Source organism: Oryctolagus cuniculus, chromosome 5, assembly GCF_051225735.1.
Source record: "Oryctolagus cuniculus isolate XC-2025 breed Fujian yellow rabbit chromosome 5, ASM5122573v1, whole genome shotgun sequence".
NCBI classification, from domain to species: domain Eukaryota; kingdom Metazoa; phylum Chordata; class Mammalia; order Lagomorpha; family Leporidae; genus Oryctolagus; species Oryctolagus cuniculus.
In genome coordinates this window covers 143,184,580-143,206,295 of record NC_142871.1, presented here as the reverse complement: position 1 = coordinate 143,206,295, position 21,716 = coordinate 143,184,580, and the positions used below count along the sequence as shown (strand labels likewise).

At 44.8% G+C, this 21,716-nt stretch overlaps 1 long non-coding RNA gene across 23 annotated transcripts in view; it reads left to right on the top strand.

Annotated features, from left to right (window-relative positions):
• The window catches only part of LOC138849694 (uncharacterized), a 335,854-nt gene that overhangs the window by 9,899 nt on the left and 304,239 nt on the right, over positions 1-21,716 (top strand). For 4 of the 23 annotated variants that reach the window (XR_016234180.1, XR_016234182.1, XR_016234178.1 and 1 more), the window contains exons 2-3: positions 14,862-15,039; positions 15,274-15,362. This is a non-coding gene — a long non-coding RNA (uncharacterized LOC138849694). The other 19 variants (XR_016234187.1, XR_016234189.1, XR_016234186.1 and 16 more) reach the window with 16 other exon arrangements.

The following is a 21,716-nucleotide window of genomic DNA, read 5'->3' as shown; positions in this document are numbered from 1 at the left end:
AAAAAATACCAATAATGGGTGAGATTGTCCTACCTCCTGAGATTTTTCTTTAGTGTGGACTTGGGTCCAGGGGTTGGTATTTTTAAAAAGCTCTCCAGATGAGTCTAAGATGTACCCACAGTTGAGACCCAGACACTAGAACCTTTCTTCAATGTTGTGGATTGTCTTGATAAAAGGTGGGTCTTTACTGCCCATATTTGTATATTTTATTCTGGGACCTTCATTAAATTATCTCCCTTAATGTGTTATCATCCTTCTGGGGTAGATGTTATTATGATCTCCATTTGTGAAGCAAAAACTGAAGTATACAAAGTTTACACATTTGCCCAAATTTGCAGAGCTAGAACACATGGAACTGGATTCAAATTCCAATCTGATTGGCCTCAAACCCATCCTCTTAACCCTCATTATACTGTAGCCTTCTCTGTCACTGGTAGCCTGTTGGCTACTGAGAAAATGCCCAATGGACTAATTCTCATCCCATTCACAGAAGAGGCAGAAGCAAGCACAGAAGACAAGTGCATCTCATTGGCAGGACTCCAGAAAGCAGATAAAATGTCCATAGAGTCTTAGCACTAGTGGAGACCTTCAAGGACATCTGAGGAAACTACGTCCTTTTATAGATAACTTTTCTGGGGTTCAGTTTTCTTATCTTCCAAATTAGCAACTGGGGAGACTTAAGAGCATCATCTCCTAACTCCAAGTAGAACTTTCCTTTGTACCCCTGAGGTTCCCATTTGTCACCTCAGAGAAGAAAGGGAGCAAGCAGCCCAGTAAAAATAATTCATGAGTGCTGTAAGGTGGGAGCACAGGAGAGGTGGGGCTTGTTTGTGGCTGGTGGGACTGGGGAAAACTCCATGACAGAGGCGACACTTGATTTGAGCTGAAATTAAGTAGGTTTCTGACTTTCTGAACTACAGGAACATTCACTGCAGAGGAGAATCTGCAGGAAAAGGCAAGCACATCTTATTGGCAGGACTCTAGAGTGATAAAATGTCCATAGAGGCACTACCTGGAGACTGACAACTGCAGACAGCAATGAAAGACTGTTGTCTCCAAAGGGCACAACTGCTGTCACCGTTGTGGTGCCATTAGCAGGGATGGGGAAAGAGAAAATCCCCGGACCTCTCTTCGCTCTCCTCTACTCAGCTCCCTTGAGTGACCCTCTCAGAAAGCTGCAGAGCAAGGCAGCAGAGGGGGTGCATTTCTTGATGGCTAGCCATGCCCGGTCCAAAGCAAGGCAGAGAAGGGCAGAGGATGGACAAATGCAGAGGAACAAGGACACCTGGAAAGCAAAAGGCCTTCCATGGCCTTGAGTCTGTCAGAACCACTGCTTCTCCCTGTGTGCCAGTGAGTGATGGGCCAAGATTCCTGGGAGGGAGGAGCTCCTGGCTGGTATAGCTTTGATGCTGCAACCTGTTAGCTTTTTTCACTCCAGCGTCTGATAACTAATGTCTCTGCCATCTTGAGTGTTTTGTTTTGTAAAATGTGTAATCAGATGAGCACCATTCTTCTGTGTGATAGCGAACCATACCCTTTTACACCTACATTTTCCATAATCTAACATGGGTTATGCCATCTGAGCAAGTATTTTTGTCTTCTCTTAGGTGTGAGATGTTGCCAGGTGAGTTGTTGGACTTACCAGGTACTAGAAGGTTTTTTTTTTTTTTTGTAAATTGATGATTTATAATGTAAGAGGATACTTCAAACACTTGTGAAAAATGGAATTTAAAAAGGTAAATTTATTTTGATGCAAATAATTTTGAAATCTTTGCATATTTTTTCATAATCCACATTTCCACAAAATTTTTGAAGTTCATGCATACTGTAATTATGAAACACAAAGCGATACGATAAGAATACAATGTGGAGGCCGGCGCCACAGCTCAGTAGACTGATCCTCCACCTTGCGGCGCCGGCACACTGGGTTCTAGTCCCGGTCAGGGTGCTGGATTCTGTCCCGGTTGCCCCTCTTCCAGTCCAGCTCTTTGCTGTGGCCAGGGAGTGCAGTGGAGGATGGCCCAAGTACTTGGGCCCTGCACCCCATGGGAGACCAGGACAAGCACCTGGTTCCTGCCTTCGGATCAGCGGCAGCGCGCCGGCCGCGGCGGCCATTGGAGGGTGAACCAACGGCAAAGGAAGACCTTTCTCTCTGTCTCTCTCTCTCACTATCCACTCTGCCTGTCAATAAAATAAAATAAAAAAAAAGAATACAATGTGGAATCATGGAATCAAACCAATTAGAATATCTACTACCTTGAATACTTACCACTTTTTGTAGTGAGAACAGTTAAAATTAACTCTCTTAGCAATTTTTTTATGTAAAACACACTGTTAACTGTATTTTATGCTGTGCAGTAGATTTCTCCTCACGCCCTCAAAACATGTGTTCCTCCTACCTGAGGCTTTGCACCCCTTGACTCTCATCTCCCCATTCCTCCTACCTCCAGCCTCCAATAACCATCATTCTACTCTCTGCTTCTATTGTTTTGGATTCCATATGTAAATGAAAACATATGGTATTTGTCTTTCTGTGCCTGGCTTATTTCATTAGCATATGGTTCTCTAATTCCATCATGTTATTGTGAATGACAAAATTTCCTTCTTTTAAAAGATGGAATAGTATTCTGCTGTGTATATATACCACATTTTCTTTATCCATTTCTCTGTTCTTGGACACCTAGGTTGATTTCATAACTTGGCCACTGTGAGGAGTGCTACAATGAGCATAGGAGTGAAGGCAACTGTTCAACAAACTGATTTCCAATATTTTGGGTAAATACCTAGAAGCAGGTATTAGATTTTTAGAAGAGAACAGAAAAAAAAATCATTACATCACTGAGGCTTTTTGCCACACCAAATACCAGAAAATTTCATGTGTATAATTTTTGGAATGGGAGAAAGGAAAAGAAGGGACCAATTTGTGGCTAAAATGGAAGGTCACAAAAGATTATGCAAGACCCTTACAAATGAGACTATGTATGACAAAATGCAGGAAGATGTGAGATTTATTTGCACAGTAACAGAAGGCTGTGCCTTCCTTCCATGGCCTCACTCACCTCCTCTGCACCCTGGAGACTAGTATGTTCTTGAAGGCCTTTGACCCTCAGCAGGCCCTATTACAACATCTCCAGGCCTAACTCTTCACCCTAATTTGATGGGGTGCCCAAATTCTATCAAATCAGACTTGTATCATCAGTTTAGCAGTAGGTTTACTGAGGAGAAAAAGACACTACTATATAGTATGGACACATCAATTTTCAGAAACACTAGACTAGAAAAACAAATCTTCCATCAAACTTGAAGTTTTATAACATCCAGGGTGCCAGTTAGAATTTATTTCCTTGATTACAGTAATTCTTATGAAAGTGGCAATGGGTCTTAGGTCACCTGGGGGCAAATTTTTTCTTTTGAAACAGTAGCCTACTCTCTGATTTGTAGAGCAGAGAATATACATTGTTTTGATCCAGAAAAGCCATCTTCAGCCATTTAGCATCCTATTTCCAAATATGACTGCCTCCGAACTTTTGTCTCAAGCCCTCAGGGAGTTTCTCAGCATCACACTTTGCTTCCAAGAGCATCAGCTGAAGGCTAGTAGAAAGGGATGGCTATCAATCCCTCTTTCCAACACAGTATCAGTGCAATGGCTGCCAAACTGGCACAGACATTTAAATCCCGAAGCCAGAATTTAATGTACTGAGAGGCTAGGAACCTAATCCAATTCTGGTTTATGGGCAGTGGTCTAATGGGAGGTAACCCTCACCAGAGGGTTGCTGTGAAAGCCTGCAGTGATGCCAGCCTCCCTCGGTTTCCTGGCCTGCCTGTGATCCTGTCTCTGCACAGACTCATCAGACCCCAAACCAATGCGGCAGCTTGGTCTTGGACTTGAACCTCTAAAACTGTGAACTAAATAAACCTTTTATCTTTATAAAGTTAGAGAAGTATTTCATTAAGGTGATGAGAAACGGACTAATACAATCAGCGAGGCCTCTGAAAGTCACCCTAATTACAGGAACTACCCATGACTTTTGGCTAAGTGACATTGATGACAATGAAGTGGGATACATCCTTTCAACATAAAGGTAGACTCTGAAATATTGTAAAACAAGATGAAGGCCAACACGTGACCAACACTAAGAAGGAGAGAGGAGGACAAGGAATGGGGCTGTAGGGACTGAAGGTTCATGTGTTAAAATCCCAGTCTGCCCTGTGATTGGAACGTGGGCTTTGTAGAGGCGATTAGGTCATGAGGGTGGAGACCTCTTGAACAGGACTAGAATATGTATAAAAACAGGTCAGAGGATGAGCCAGAAGACAGTCTGCATCTCAGAGAAGCCCCTCACAGAACCTGATAGTGCTAGTGCCCTGAACTCCAACTTTCAGCCTTTCTCCCTAAGTCCCTTGGTTTGTGGTATTTTGTTACAGCAGCCTGAGTTAGGATAGGAATTTTCTTGATTAGGAAGACTAGGGAAGTCTTGAGCTGAAATCTAAAGAATAAGTAAGAGTCAAACAGACGGGGTGGCCATTTTGCATAATGGTTAAGATGTGTGTTGAGACACCTGCATCCTGGATTGCAGTGCCTGTTTTGAGTCTTGGCTACTCTGTCTCTGTGTCAGCTTCCTGCTAATGTGCACCCCGGGAAGCAGTGGTTATGGCTCAAGTGGTTGGATCTCTGTTACCTATGTAGGAGAGCCTAGATTTGAGTTCCAAGTTCTTGGCTTCATCCTGGCCATTGTTGTGGACATTTGAGGGATAAACAAGTATATAAATATCTCTCTGTGTCTGTCTCTCCTTGTGTGTGTGTCTCTCTGCCTTTCAAGTAAAATGAAAATAAATGTTTTAAAAAGGAGAAGTTAACTAGACAAAGAGGGTAGGAGAAATATGTGCAAAAGGCCCTATGGTAGACAGGAACACAGAAGGTAAAAGACATCAAAAGTGGCTATTGTGGTGTGGTGTAGAGAGAGTGGGGGATGGGGAGTGTAGTGAAGGATGAGGCTAGCCCTCTGCAGAGCCAGTCCATGTAGCACGTAGCAGCCAAAGGTCAGAGCTTGTTTTATTTATTTAGGTCTGTCTGCTTGTTTGTTTTCTATTCTTCAAGCAGCAGGAAACTCCTGAAACTCCAGGCCATTAAGTTGGATGATGACATTTGCAGGCTTGCTTTTCAAGATGCTTTGGCTATAGTTTTGACAATGGTGTGTGGATACAAGACTGAGGTGTGTGAGAGAGACCATCGCAATGGCCCAAGTGAAAGTTCATGGTAGTTTAAGTCAGAATGGAAACAGGGCCAGACTTGAGAGATACATATTCAGAAGGAGACACCCTTGGGTGTGGTGACTGGTTAGAGCAGGAAGGCAGTTATGTTCACTGCTAGCTTGTGTAACTGATGGGCCCATTCACCAAGAAGGGAGACACTGGGAGAAAGGCAGGTTAGGGGCAGAAGATGAGTCATGTTGGACACATTGTGTTCAGGATGCTCTTGAGAGGTCCAAGCGGGGCTAACCAGGAGGAAGTGGGAAAACACATTAGTGGTGAGACCAGGATTGGAAATAGAAACCTGGGAGTTATATGCATGAAGTTAGTTAAAACTATGGGTAACAGTAGAGCACTTGTAGAGTTAGAAGAGAAAATGTGTTGATGGAGTTGAATAGTCCTAAAAAGGGGACTGTGTGGTTAGAGAGGTAGGAAGACAAAAAAGGGTCAGAGGGTGCTCCCAGAAACCTGGGCCCTTTCAGAAGGGGAGTGTGGGCCACAGGATCACCCGAGAGGCCAGGAAGGCCAAGACCCAGAAGCAGTGCTTTGAGCTGGTTGACACAGAAACCAGGGAGAACTTGAGGACAACTGGTAAAAGGATGCACAAGCACAGTTCTCTGATTTAAAATTCTTTTTGGAGAAAAAAAAATATATAGCCTGAAAACATTTCCATTTTTCCTGAATGCTGTCACAGGAAAAAAAAAAATCTGTGTTCCAGGGATCTAAAGTCATTCAGATTGGATACACAAAGGTACCTCCTCTACCTGGATGAGAGAAGAGTCAAATGGAGTCAGACTAGGGAAGAGAGAGGGTGCTATGGTACAGGCTGGCAGAGTCTGACTTCCTGCAGCTTCTGATCCTCTGTGTTAGTTTCTGGCAGTTACCCTAACAAATTACCATAACCTAGATGGCTTCAAACTGCATACATTTATTCTCTCACAGTTTGGAAGTATCCAAGTCTGAGGTCAGGGTGTCAGAAGGGCCATGCTCCCTTCAAAGGCTGTGGGAAACAATCCTTCCTTGCCTTTTCCAGGTTCTGGTAGCTCCCAGTAATCCTTGGCTTGTGGCCACATCACTCCAATCTCTGTCTCTGTTGTCACAGGGCCTTCTTCCCTGGGCCTTCTCCCCTTCTCTTCTGTAAAATGGGCTCTTGTCTTGGGATTGGGGGCCCACCTGAATCCAGGATGACTTCACATAATTACATCAACAAAGACCTTTGCTCCAAATAAGGACACATTCATGGGTTTCTAGGGGCATATCTCTTCTTAAGGATTCATTTATTTGAGAAAGAGAGAGTGAGTGAGAGAGAGAGAGAGAGATCTTTCATCCACTGGTTGACTCCAAGATGGCTGCAGCAGCCAGAGCTGGGCTAGGCTGAAGCAAGGAGTCAGGAGCTTCATCCAGGTCTCCCATGTGAGTAGCAGGGTCCCAAACATTGGGCCATCTTCTGCTGCTTTTTCCAGGCCTTCAGCAGGGAGTTGAATCAGAAGTGGAGCAGTTGGGACATGAACCAGTGCCCATATGGGATGCCGGCATCACAGGTGGCAACTTTGCCTCCAGCCCCTGTATCTTGACCACCACCATTCAACTCCGCACACCTTCCCATGCCCCCCTCTTGGAGCATCACTTTGTCTTATTTGGAAATCTCTATCTGAAAACTGAAACTCTAAGAATCCTAGGTTTGTCCCTTAACACTCAACCCCAGCCCAACCCAACCAGGTCATAGGAGCCACTGGACTTGATATAAAGCAACGTATCCTCCTCCCGGTCAGCTGGTAAGGCACATGATTCTTTTCCTGGAGGAAAACAGGGGTCAAGACCCCAGTTCTCACTGCAACAAGGGACGTCTTTTTTCTTGGCTAGATGCACTTTCCACAGACACTGCTGAACTTGATCATGAAGGTCTAACACTGTTCTATGTTCAGGACTTCAGGTGTTTGAAGGTAAAATGACATTTCTATGGATGTGGGCTAGACAGTCATTTAATCCAAGTAGTTTTCCAAGTTAAAAGTCCATTTGCCCACCAGGGACTCTTAATTTTCCTGTATGAGCTACTGTATTAGTTCATTTTCTGGTGCTGTGACAAAATAAGCAAGGCAGGATAATGTATAAAGAAAAGAGATTTATTGGGGCTGGCACTGTGGCATAATAGGTTAAGCCTCTGTCTGTGGTGCCAGCATCCCTTATGGGGACTGGTTCAAGTCCTGGCTGCTCCACTTCCGCTCCAGCTCCCTGTTAATGGCCTGGAAAAGCAGTGGAAGATGGTCCAAGTTCTTGGGCTCCTGCACCCACATGAGAGACCAAGAGGAAGCCCCTGACTCCTGACTTTGGATCAGCCTAAGTTCAGTTGTTGTGGCCATCTGGGGAGTGAACCAGCAGATGAAAGACCTCTCTCTCTCTCTCTCTCTCTCTCTGTAATTTTGCCTCTCAAATAAATAAATAAATCTTTATAACAAGAGATTTATTTAACTTACAGTTTTAGAGGTGAGAAATCTAAGCTCAATCCTCATGGCAGGTGGCATCAAGGCAGGAGAGCAGAAGAGAGAGGAGAGGGAGAAGGAGAGGGGCTGGGGGGAGGGAGAGGGGGAGGGAGGGAGAGAAGAGAGAGAGAGAGAGAGAGAGAGAGAGACAGACACCACACGTGGTGCGGCAGGAAGCCAGAGAGCAGGGGTCTTTTTAACAATCTCTCCTGAGAACTAACCAAGGTCCCACAAGAATGATCTTCCTCTCTTCTGAGGGCAATGCTGCCCTACTACTGAGTTCTATATCTTAATAGTCCTGCCCCTCTCTCATCGCCATGCCAAGGAAGAGGCTTCCAACATGTGACCTCATGGAAGATCAACTCACACCATAGCAGCAGACTGAGAGTGAGAACTCAAGAAAACAGGCCAATAATCAGTGACTGTATCCAGGAACACAGACCCAGGAGGTTGTGTAAGGGGCCTGTGGCTGTGGGGAGAACAGGAGTAGAGAAGGACTCATGGTTGTCACCTTCCCTTCTGAGTATGGGAGCATCGTGCGCATGGTCCAAAGTTGTTTTTGCATGCATAATTAAAGAGGCGTTTTATGGGCTTCCTAACCTCAGAACTGTATCTTCTTTCTGAGATGATCAAGTACAGAAAGTGGCACTTCATTTAGCTGCTACAGTAAAGTACTCTTAATAAGCAATAACTAGAATTCCCCCTCTGCCAAAGAGCTCATGGATCTCTGTGCATGCATTTGGCTTATGCTCATGAGACTGCAGAAGAGCACTGTCAGACTTCACCCACTGTACATTTGGGGAAACCAAGTCCCAGAGATGATAAATGAGGGCCGTGCCATGTTCCTGCCACCCACAAGGCAACTATCTGTTTGGACCATCGCAAAGACTCTGCAAATCTAAAGTGGTGCCCTGAGATCACTGTAGCAAAGAAAGGAATCAGGCAGGCCTCAATTTCTAGGGCTACATTTTATCTTGTAAATCAGTAGCTCCCAACCCCAGCAGTGGTAAATGGGCTTGTGAAATGCCTCCCTTTCCATCCTGCCCAAGACCCACTGTGTCACAATCTTTATGGGGTAGGGCCAGGGTAATGCTGAACCATACCCCCACCCACACACATACACCTTTCTGTTACTCAGTCACATGGGAGACCCACCCCTACCCTCTGCTTTGGGCCTCCTGGGAACTTGGTGTGGCTTCCTCTCTGCACACTGGTTCCCCGAGCTGGCAGTCATCATCCCCAGCTCTGTGAGGACATGTTTGGTCTCTGGTTTCCACAAGTTGGACCCATGTTGCCTCCTGGTGGATGAAATTATGCCAAAGAACCATCCTACTGTGGGCTTCCATAAGTCACAGAAATCTGCAGGCAAGCTGACCAAGTGCACTCTCTGTGTACCCGTCTGCAGTTGGTAGAGCAGCTAGAGGATGGAGTCAGATAGCCATGTGGCCCTGGGCAAGCCCATTCTCCTTCCCTGGACCCGAGTCTCAATTTCCTCATCTGTGGAAAGGACACGACTAGGGGGCTGGTGACATAGAAGGAGGGCTATCAAAAGAATCCAGTTAAATAGTGTCTGTCAGATGCCTGGCACGTACTTAGGTTCTCTTCTCTCCTCCAAGGAAGGTCCCCATTTCTGTTACATGAGTTCTGGGAGCCTCTGTTCCTTCTTCTTATAAGAACAAAAGCATGGCAAATCATTCTCTGTGTATATCTGTATGTGTGTGTGTCTTTGAGTTAGAATAATATTTGATTTTCCTAGGTTGGCTTAACCTATAGTTCCTGGTTAAATAACAGCTCTGTAGCCACTCACCTGGTTCTTACCTAACAGAATTACTCAGCCGGGTTCTAGTCCTGGTCGGGGTGCCAGATTCTGTCCCAGTTGCCCCTCTTCCAGGCCAGCTCTCTGCTGTGGCCAGGGAGTGCAGTGGAGGATGTCCCAAGTCCTTGGGCCCTGCACCCTATGGGAGACCAGGAGAAGCACCTGGCTCCTGCCTTCGGATCAACGCGGTGCGCCGGCCGCAGCGCGCCGGCCGCGGTGGCCATTGGAGGGTGAACCAATGGCAAAGGAAGACCTTTCTCTCTGTCTCTCACTGTCCACTCTGCCTGTCAAAAAAAAAAAAATTACTCAGGAGAGCAGTGGTTGGGTTGCAAGTCAACCCCACAATGAGGAACGTCAGTCTAGAGCAGGGCTGCAATAAGTTGCTCTTATTCATGAGGCCCTAAGCATTGCCTTCCCAACCAGTAATCATGAGGCTTCTCAGTGTATCCAGGTTTCAGCCCATCTGAGGGTCCTCTTATCCTAAAGCCCCAAAATATGTCTTACATACTCAGTAAATGTTTGTGTTTAAGATGGTCTACTGCAAAATACAATCTCCAAATTTGATATAACAGAGTAACAGGCAAAGGTTTGTTTTATTTGTATGGTTTAGAGAACTGAAGCTGTGTCTTCCTGGTTACAGAAATCTGGAGATCAATAAACGGTAGGGTAACCAACCATCCAGTTTGTCTGGTACTGGGCAATTTGAAACAATTAGCAGGGAAGGCATGGGATGTGAAAGAAGATCTTTCCAATCCCTTCCGATAACACCAGCTGTTCATCCATCCCCAAACCACTATTAAAACTGGCCCAGGCGAGATCTCCTTGTGTTATGGAAAAGCTGGTGAGATGAATCTGAGATTTTATCCAGGAGTTGAGGAAAATGTACAGGATTGGACCCAATGTTAAGAAGAGAAGCAGTGAAGCTTTATTTGAGTAGGAAATAGAAGAGCTCCCAGCAAAGGGAGGGGCTGGTGGAGAGAGAGCTGCTGAAACTTGCAGTCTAGGGGTGTTTGTGTGTCTGTAATGCATCATCTTCCAAAAGCAAATGTAGGAGTTATACATCAGCTATTGTGAAAGCAGTGGCAGTTCTTAATGGAATTTCTTCTAACTTGTTTTTGTTGAACCTTAAATCTTGCAATCCATTGGCAAATATTGTTACAACCTGACTTGCATATTGTTTTATTCAGTGTGTGTGTGTGTGCTGCCTGGGAACTGTGACATGGTGTTAGAAGTCTGAGCTGAGCGGCACCGTGGCTCACTTGGCTAATCCTCTGCCTGTGGTGCCAGCACCCCGGGTTCTAGCCCTGGTTGGGGCGCTGGAATCTGTCCCGGTTGTTCCTCTTCCAGTCTACTCTCTGCTGTGGCCCGGGAAGGCAGTGGAGGATGGCCCAAGTGCTTAGGCCCTGCACCTGCATGGGAGACCAGGAGGAAGCACTTGGCTCCTGGCTTCGAATCGGTGCAGCGCACCGGCCATATCGGCCATTTGGGGGGTGAACCAATGGAAAAGAAAGGCCTTTCTCTCTCTCTCTCTCTCTCTCTCTCTCTCTCTCTTCCACTCTCCCACTCTCTACTGTCTAACTCTGCCTGTCAAAAAAAAAAAAAAAAAAATAGAAGTCTAAGCTGAGATGGAGTGAATCTGGCCAGCTTCGAGTCTCTGGCTCCCTCATTTGGCACTGCCTCAGGAAGAACTACACATGCTGTGCTGGACTCATGAGTGAGGCTCCATCCAGGCTCTTTGAACACTGGTGAATACTGGCGGCTGGCAGACTGAGCAGCTGGGACTTCTCACTCTGGAATCACAGGGCTGTGCTCAGAATGGTCCTTCAGTCAGACGTGATGCACAGGGTCAGGCCTGTGGTAGCCAGAGAAGGGGAAACCAATAGCCTCTGCTGCTTTCTAGCAGCCTGACCTTACTAAGTCCTCTCTGAGTTTCAGTCTCCTTACCACTTTAGCAAAACTATCTTCTTCAAAGATCAGTGTCAGAGTCCTGGAGGCCACAGGCATGTACTTCCCCAAACTCACTGAAGTCAAGACAGTTCTTCTCCTCAATCTTTATGCCCATAATGAGGCATATATTTGGAAATATGTGATAACATCAGTAAAATATGCCAGTGTGAGCTGAGATTCCAGTTCTCACTGTTGGTACAAAACAGCAGAGCTGGAGAAAAATTTTAAATATTCTCTTTTCCAGAACGATTATCACTAATGATCCATGATCCTGTGAGTTATACAAAATCCAGATTCTCCAATAGAGCCATTGCATAGGTAAAGAAACTGAGGCCCAGAGTGGATGCATAGATGACATGCCTGCTATCTGAAACCCAGTCTAAAAATCCAGGCTTCTAACCTGCAATGTTCTGATGCAATTGTTCCCCCATCACATTGTCTCCCAACCCTTCCTCAGAGATTTGGTCTCTGATGCAGTAAGCTGGGAAAGCAACTGCCTTGAGAAGAGACTAGCACGTGGCTGATGTTGGTTGAGAGGGTGTGAGAGCTAGTTTTGCCAGAAGGAAGAGAAAATATGAACACCTTGAGCAGGCCAGTGTGGGAGAGGCAAGATTCACTAACCAGAAAGAAGATAGCTAACTTTCCCCAATTAGCTGGATTCAGGCTGACCCCACCCAAGAGACTGTGCTTGATTGCTTGATGAGACTGAGTCATGGTGGACATTTTATTTTTTTAAAGAAGCAAAATTCTATCTAAGAAACAAGGATCCCTGACCTGGAAATGTGAAAACAGTAGTCCCCTAATAAAATGAGGTGCCGGCGCCGGCTTTTCCAGGCTATCACATGAGCATCTTTGGTATCTAGGGCATGCTGTAGACTAATAGTAGACTCACCCTGTTTCATTACAGCTGAAATTGGGCAGCAGTTTTGCTTACACCTCAGGGCCACCTCTGTAATTTGGGCTTAGGCCTTACCATGGCTCTCCCCTCAATAAGTCACACTAGTAATGGGAAAACACTTTGTACACTGGGGAGGAACTGAATGTGTAATTGAAAAGCTGTACCCAATTTGCTCAGCCCCAGAATCTGACAGTTTGAAAGGTAAAATGTGCTTCTTGCTAAAGATGGATTGTGAACTGGATTAGAAAATCATGACTGTGATTTCTGTGGCAATGTGGTAGCTCAGGAGTACCCTTGACAGCTGCAATGGAACCCATCATTTTGGCTAACAGGGGACTGTGTCACCATTCCAAGTGATTTTAACTGCATTTCTCCCTCTAACCTGTAGATAAGAAGCAGGATTCAGTTGATTCCCTTTATATAAATCCATGAAGAAAAATGAGGCTGTTTATCAGGTTCTTGGGAAACTGAAGATTTGGCTAGATTTAGTAAGACCCTGTGACAAATACAAAGTATTTCCAAGAATAATAGAAGAAATAGACAATGTAGTATTCTAAAAGTATGTTCAGTTATGCATTAGGTTAAAATGGAAAATAAATTATAGGTGGAACTGTACATAACAATAAAAGATTTCTGAGCTTCCACCCCTACCCACTTATTAAGAGTCATATTCAAGAGGTCACAACTTTGTTAAAGCAAAAGACACTGATGATCTTTGGTGTCAAAATTGGTTTGATATGTGTTAGTAAAATAATAATATTAATAATAGCTAACACAAATGCTTATCATGTACCAAGGACAAAGCTAATCACTTCTATACATCTCATAGAGGGCACAAAAACAAGCATTCAAGGGGCTGGCATTGTGATGTAGCAATTAAGGCCACTGCCTATGTTGCCAGCATCCCATATGGGTTCTGGTTCCAGTCCTGGATGTTCCACTTCTGATCCAACTCACTGAAAATGGCCTGGGAAAAGCAGCGGAAGGTGGTCCAAGTGCTTGGGCCCCTGCCACCAATATGGGAGACCTGGAGGAATTCCTGTCTTCTGGCTTCTGCCTGGCCCAGTCATGACTGTTTAGGCCATCTGGGGAGAAACCAGAGGATGGAAAGTCTATCTCTGTCTCTCCCTCTCTCTGTAACTCTGACGTTCAAATAAATAAATAAACCTTAAAAAAAGCATTCCATATATGATAGGTATTGTCTGAGTTATCACATATCACTATTACAATCCTATAAGTTATGTGCCCCTTATTGTGACCATTCTGCAATGAGGAAACAGGTCCCAATACATTAGATAATTTATTCAAGTTTCCTCAGCTGCATACCCTAATGTAGGATAGGACATCAACTCACTTTTTTTTTTTTTTTTTAAGATTTATGTATGTTTCTGTTTGGGGAAGGGGGAGAGAGAGAAGAGAGAGAGAGAGAGATCTCCCATCCTCTGGTTTACTCCCCAGATGGCTGCAAAGAGCTTAGGCTAGGCTAGACTGAAACCAGGAGCAGGGACTCCATCCACGTCTCCCATGTGAGTGGCAGGGGACCACACATTTGGACCATTTTCTACTGCTTTTCCAGGCTCAATTGTAGGATGCTGGATCAGAAACAGAGCAACTGAGACTCAAACTGGTGTTCTGATAAGGATTGCCAACATCTCAAATGGTGGCTTAGCCTCTGCACTACAGTGCTATCCCCTCAACTCATTTCTCTGTGATCTGGGAGCACATACTTTGTGCACAGATACTCTCATGCCTCCTTGTTATCCATGTTGCCCTTTTCATGTTGATGTCATCTATGTGGCAAAACCAATTGTCCAATTGAATGCTAGCATTATAAGTAAGAATATAGGCTTTGGGCCCAACTCTGCTCCTGAACAACTGTGTGGCCATCTCTAAGTTCCTTAATCTCTCCATGCCTGAGTTTCCTTACCCGTGAAATGAGGATAACACCTCCCTCATAGAGTGACTGAAAGAAAAATAATGACACTCAATAAACTTGCTGTTAATGTTGCCTGTTATTAGTTCTAAATGCACCTGCTATCTCAGATGTAAATAGCCTCTCTGTGACATAATTGCCTAGTGTTTGATAAAAGTCATAGTTATGCCGGAAGGACATGTTTTGAATTTGGAAAATTGCCATCCTCCTGGCTAGCAGCTATCAATTCTGGAAGACTGAGCATGCCCAGCCTGTGAGAGCCTTAAGACACAGAACAGAGCCATGGTATCAAGCACTCTTTGCCTCTGGGATTTGCAGACACTGAGGAGCATGTGTGAAGGGGACTTAAATGGCCAGTGTCTCATTTACACTGAGCATGTGTGAAGCTGTCAGTTCAGCCACAAGCTCAAATCTGCTGCTTTCAGAATCACCAGCACAGTTGCTGCTAGTTAGCGAGGAGGTTGGAGAGGTGAGAAACAAGCCGGGCAGGCTTTCCTTCCAGAAAGTGTTAACCCCGCATCTGTCATTCCATCATAGCTTCATCTCTCTACCTCTCAAAGGCCCTGTCTGCTGAAGAATCCACTGAAAGGATTTAAATACCCCTAGATGGTCCAAGCCTCAAGTGGTCAGGATGATTGGCCACTTTGATCACCTGACATCTTTGGCAAGGACATGGATGAAAAGTAAAACACTTCCAGGGATTGGACCCAACAGGGTGAGAGAGCAAGTGTTAAGAATTGAGTAGGATTTGTCTCCCCAAAACCCCTGCAGCTGTTTAAACTCTGGTTTCTTTATGTTAATTGCTGATTCATTAAGGAGGAGGGGGTTGATGTAATGATGGCCTCTGAGAGGTGGGGCTGGTCTTTAGGTTACTGGGTTGCACCCTCCGAGGGTTGTTTGATGATTTGAGTTCAAGTTCTGCCTTGCTGTGCGCACTCTCTCTTCCAAGCTCACCATGTAATCACAGTGTCTGTACCTGCTGTAACCACTCTCCACCAGTTCCCAAATGATGAGGCCATGGATCCTGCAACCTCCACTGTAAGTCGAAATAAACTTTCTCTCTCCCCAAGATGCTCCTCTTGGGTATTTTATTAAAATAACGAAAAGCAAACTGATACAGCAGGCAAGGAAACAAACCTAGAGGCACTGCTCTTACCCACAGCCCTGGGCATTAACACTTTGGCTTGCCTATAAGAAAGCATTTATAAAATTGAGTTGATTTTCTGTGTCTTTGTCTGCAATTCTGTACTGAAAAATTCAGCAACCAGTAACTCCCAGTCTCCACATGTCCACACTGAGAATTCCAGGAAGTCTCAGTCTTTCCAGAACAAATGAAGGCCTGATTATTAAATTATGTTTATCATTCAACCATCAGTAGTTCACACACTTAAGTCTAACTAAAAATCAGCTACTCTGCTTAGTGATTGTAACAAAGGAGGTAATTGTTCAGTAATTCTAAACACTTAACCTCCATGTTAAGCAGTAAATACACTCCACTTTCTCTTGGTTTATTTATTTAATGATTGAAAGCCATAGTCACATTTACTTCCTAAATGCCTGCAACAGCTGGGGCTGGACTAGGCCAAAGCCAGGTATCCCAGCTGGGTCTCCCACATGGGTATCAAGAACCCCAGTGCTTGGATCACCATCTGCTGCTCCCCAGGTACATTAGCAGGGAGCTGGATTGGAAGTAGACACAGGACTTGAACTAGGCACTCTGAGAAGGGATGTGGATGTTCCAAGTGGTGGCTTTACCCACTGCACCACAAGGCCTGTCCCAGGGGGCTTTCTGTTTACTTTTTAAATTTTTATTTATTTATTTTGAAAGTCAGAGCTACTTTGAGAGAGAGAGATGGAGAGAGAGGGGGATCTTCCATCTACTGGTTCACTCCTCTGATGGCCACAATAGCAAAAGCTGAGCCAGGAGCTTCGTCAGGGTCTCCCATGTGGGTGGCAAGGGTCCAAACACTTGGGATGTCTTCTGTGGCTTTTCTCAGGCCACTAGCAGGGAGCTGAATCAGCAGCCAAGGCATGAACCAGTGCCCTTATGGGATGCCAGCATTGCAGGTGGTGACTTTACCCACTACAACACAACACCAGCCCTTGCTTTCTCTTTAAATGCAAGTTTCTCTCAGGCAGGTTTAACTTGTCTTTGTGTTGATGAAGGTGTCTTCAATAGCTTAGAAGCTGCTGTCCTTGCATGGCTGTTAAGGTGAAGAAGCCAGAGGGGCTTAAAGTCAGATCTCACAACCATAGAAGAAATGCTCAAGTTCACTTAGTTTGAATGGAAAAGTTTTCTTATCCAACAAAGAGACATTCGAGATTCATACTTAAATATTATTTTTAAAAATACTCTTCTGGGGCTGGTGCTGTAGCTCAGTGGGTTAAAGCCCTGGCCTGAAGCACCAGCATCCCATATGGGCACCATATGGGATGTTCTAGTTCAGTTCTAGTTCCGGCTGCTCTTCTCTGATCCAGCTCTCTGCTATGGCCTGGGAAAGCAGTAGAAGATGCCCCAAGCCCCTGGGCCCCTGCACCCGCAGACCCGGAAGAAGCTCCTGGTAACTGGCTTTGGATCGGCACAGCTCCGGCTGTTGCGGCCATCTAGGGAGTGAGCCAGCAGATGAAAGACTGCTCTCTCTGGCTCTACCTCTCTCTGTAACTCTGTCTTTCAAATAAATAAAATAAATCTTTAAAAAATACTCTTTTGAGTGTCTTGTATTTGCTTTCTTCCCCCTCAGAATATGTTTACTCATTTTAAAATTTCAAGTGTTGTTAATTAGTTCTCACATGAAGATTGTTGCCTTTTGGATTTTGATTGGGATTTTTATTTATTGAGGAAGATGCTTATTACTAAATTGTTATGCTGAAGTGTTCCTACATCCTTGCTCAGTCTCCTACCCTGGGAAACCACATGTGGGTTTTTGAGGCCTACCTTTCATGTTCCATTTTCTAGTTAAGCAAATCCAATGATAATAATGCATAACAACATTGGTCACAGACAAGAACCCACCTCATCATTCATTCATTCTTTCTTTTTAAAGACTTATTTAAAATGCAGACCATCAGAGAAAAATCTGTCTGCTGGTTCACTCCCCAAATGGCTTCAATAGCTAGGTCTGGGCCAGGCTGAATCCAGGAGCCAGGAACTCCATCAGGGTCTCCCACTTGGGTGACAGGGCCCCAAGAATTTGTGCCATCATCTGCTACCGTCATGGGAACATTAGAGGGGAAGTGGATTGGGAGTAGGGCAGCTAGGACTTGAACTCACACTCTAATGTGGGATGCTGGTGTCACAATAGGAGGCTTAATCTGCTGAACCACAACACTGGCCTACATGATTCCTTCTTTCCTCCCATATTCTAACCCAGAATTCAGGAACAATTAGTCTAGATCAAGGATTCAGCCTTTGACAAAGTCTTAAGAGCTCTGTCCTTTTCTCTCCTTTGGGAATTCCCAACACACAGAGCACAGGTGGATGGAACTGAGACCTGGCTCAGCAGACCCTTATGCAGCCAGAAATGCCCTCTCCTAGCTAGAAAGGAAGCATGCTTTTGGAAACAAGGTTTGGCTAGGAACCTTGGCTCCACCCTTATTAGTTGATGGAACTTGGGACTATTCTCTAGCTTCCTGAGCCTCTCTTTCCCCATCTTTAGCAGCATGGATTAAAATAAGTAAATCACCAATTGGTACTGAGAATTGACCAAGACCACATTTGAAAAGTGAATGGCAATGGAGGTTGGCGCTGTGGTGCAGTGGATTAACGCCCTTGCCTGAAGTGCCGGCATCCCGTACGGGTGCCCATTCTAGTCCTGGCTGTTCCTCTTCCCATCCAGCTCTCTGCTATGGCCTGGGAAAGCAGTAGAACATGGCCCAGGTACTTGGGCCCCTGCACCTGTGTGGGAGACATGGAAGAAGCTCCTGGATCCTGGCTTCAAATCGGCACAACTCTGGCCGTTGCGGCCATCTGTGGAGTGAGCCATTGGATGGAAGACCTTTCTCTCTCTCTCTGCCTCTCCTTCTCTCTGTGTAACTCTGACTTTCAAATAAATAAATAAATTTTTATTTTTTTTAAAAAAGTGAATGGCAAAAGAGATTTAACCCACGTTAATTTCCTGCCTCTGATCTGGTGATGGATTATAAGTTTCTAACTCCCTCTATAAACCTCTCCTTTTCAGAACGTCATCATTTTGTCCTTGACAGCTGTCCTCACGGGATTTATGATTTATAAAGATTTAGGGAATAATGCTAATTTAAAAGTCCTTGTAGCTGGGGCCAGCACTGTGGTGTAGTGGGTAAAGCTGCTGCCTGCAGTGCTGGTATCCCATGTGGGCGCCGGTTTGAGTCCCGGCTGCCCTACTTCCAATTCAGCTCTCTGCTATGGCCTGGGAAAGCAGAAGAAGATGGGCCAAGTCCTTGGGCCCCTGCACCCACATGGGAGACCCAGAGGAAGCTCCTGGCTCCTGGCTTCGGATCAGCACAGCTCCAGCCATTGTTGCTGATGGAAGACCTCTCTCTCTCTCTCTCACACACTCTCTCTCTCTATCACTCTCTCACTCTCTGCCTCTCCTTCTCTCTTTGTGTAAACCTGACTTTCAAATAAATAAATAAATAAATATTTAAAGAAATTTAAATAAAGTCCCTGTAGCTGGGGCAGACACATGGTGCAGCAATTAAGTAGTCACTTAGGACACCTGGGTACTCCATCAGACCGCCTGGTTTGAGTCCCAGCTACTCTGCTTCTGATCCAGTTTCTGGTGATGTGCACTCTGGGAGGCAGCACGTAGTGGCTAAAGTACTGGATCCCTGCCACTCATGTGGGAGACTCCAACCGAGTTGTAGGTTCCTGGCTTTTTCCTCACACAGCCTAACTGCTGAGGGCATTTCAAAAGTGAACCAGTGGATGAAAGACCTTTCTCTTGATCTTTCTCTTGTTCTCTCTGTCTCTCTGCCTTTCAAATACTAAATATTTTTAAATGTTTTATATAATTTTTATAATTTTAAGTATAAATAAATTTTAAATTTCTTTGTTACTGCTAGCAAGACTTAAGCAACAAATAGAGAAAAGTAAGTAAGATGAATAATGGGTTCAGTGGGGGTGCTGCACAAAGATATGCCCAAGCCATAAATCCCAGAACCTACATATGTGTTCTTACTTAGAAAAATAAAGTCTTTGCAGATACAATGAAGTTAGGGATCTTGAGAGAAAGAGGTCATCCTGGATGCTCCAGGTGGGCCCTACATACACTTGGAGTTAGGCAGAGAGAAATCACACAGGCAGGAGAGGGGAGGCAATGTAGCCACAGAGGCAGAAACTGGAGTGTTGTGGCCACAAGGCAAAGAATGCTGACAGTCATCAGAAACGGGAGGCAAAGGGCACATCAGCTGCCTGGGCCCCCAGAAAGTACAGCTCTGCTGCATTACAAACTGCTGGCCTCCCAACTGTCAGAGCAGATTTCTGTCACTTTAAGCCACCAAATTTGGGATACTTTGCCACAGCAGCCACAGGAAACTAATACAATGCCACTGTTATTACTAATAAATATAGGTTAGTGTTATTTCAGTCAAACCTTTATTTCTTCATCTGTGCTATAGAGAAGCAATAGAAGTCCCTACTATGGCATTTTTCCCCAACTAGAACCCTTCCAAAACCAGTAGCAGCTGCAATGGAGGTCAAGGGTAAACGGAAGAGTTCCCTGACACTGAAGTCATATGACTGATCATTCTGCTTTACATCACCCAAAGTGCCCCATGACTGCTATGGAGAAACTACAGTGAGAGAAGGGTTTATGTGTGCACTTGTCTGTCAGTGTTGACAATGCCCGTGAAATCAGAGTCCGCTACCTTGGACCTTCTCACCAGAGAGGGGCTTTGCATCCTCAACTTGCAAGCACTCCAAGTTCACCAAACAGGGATTATGAAGCTATCTTGTGATTCTATCACCTGCATGTGAACATGCAAAGGTGATAACCTCCAGCAGTAGTAAAACATTAGCTCAATTCTCTGACCTCTGAAAAAAAAAATCCATTTATCACCATTTGGCATCTTTGGGTTTGACTCATTTGGGATATTGTTTTCTTTTTATGAGTACACAATGAGCTAAGGTTCTCTCAAGGGTATAGCTGTGTGCTTAGGAAGGCAAGTTTATAAGATTTTCTTATCTCTAACCACTGAAAATTAGTTTTCTCCTAGAAAAACAATTTCTCTTTTTCCTAGGGGTGTAGTACAACTGGAAGCTCAGAGCACATCAAGAACAAAATATCAAAAGTGATTTTGAAGGTGGTTTGGAACTTTGAGCAGAGACAGGGTGCCCCTTCTTCCTGTGCTGTTAGTAAGACTGGAATGGAGGTTGGGGGCAGGGGGTTGTCTTACAACCCACTTCAATCAGGTTAATGGGCTTTCCAATCATCAGTAGGGAAGGGCAGGTAGAACCCAGCATCTTTTAAGTGATGCTACCAGATCCTTGGCTTGTTTTACAATTCCTTTAGTAAGTACGTGAATTTAACTTCAGTCGATCTTTCCACTTTTTTTCATAGCTTCCGCTTATTTGGTACATTTGATTGCTCTCTTCCAAAAGAAGTGGGAAAGTATCAGTTAGAAAGCATTTTTGGGGCTGGTGCTGTGGGGTAGTGGATAGAGCTGCTGCTTGCAGTGCCGGCATCCCATTTGGGTGCCAGTTCTAGTCCTGGCTGCTCTTCATCCAATCCATCTCTCTGCTATGGTCTGGGAAAGCAGTGGAAGATGGCCCAAGTCTTTGGGCCCCTGCACCCACATGGGAAGACCTGGAAGAAGCTCCTGGCTCCTGGCTTTGGATCAGCACAGCTCCGGCCGTTACAGCCCACTTGGGGAGTGAACCAGTGGATGGAAGACCTTGCTTTCTCTCTGCCTCTCCTTCTCTGTGTAACTCTGACTTTCAAATAAACAAATAAATCTTAAAAAAATTGAGAGCATTTTCACCTATTTTTGACTCTATTTCTTTAGGAGAAAGTTTTATTAGGCATTTCCTGCTTCTATATACAAGCTATCCCTGGAAACTAAGCGGTTTCTTATGGATCAGTACTAATTTCTCAGCCACATGTACTTTGTTTCCAGCACAGAATAGATGCTCCATAAATATTAACTGACTCCTAAATGAATATATGAATATACATGGTAAGCATCATAACTTTAAAAAGCATCAAATGAGTAAACCATAAATAAAGAATATGTCTTTAATAGACAGCATGAAAAGGATGGAGTTGACAAAGGCAGAGCTGCACTGATCAATATTTAACCACCTCTGCTCTATGTCAAGTACTGTTTAGCACTGCGAATGAATGCAGTGAACAAGACAAAGTCCCTCCTCTCATGCGACAGCCATTCTAGCTGGGGAAATAAACAAGGATAAAGACA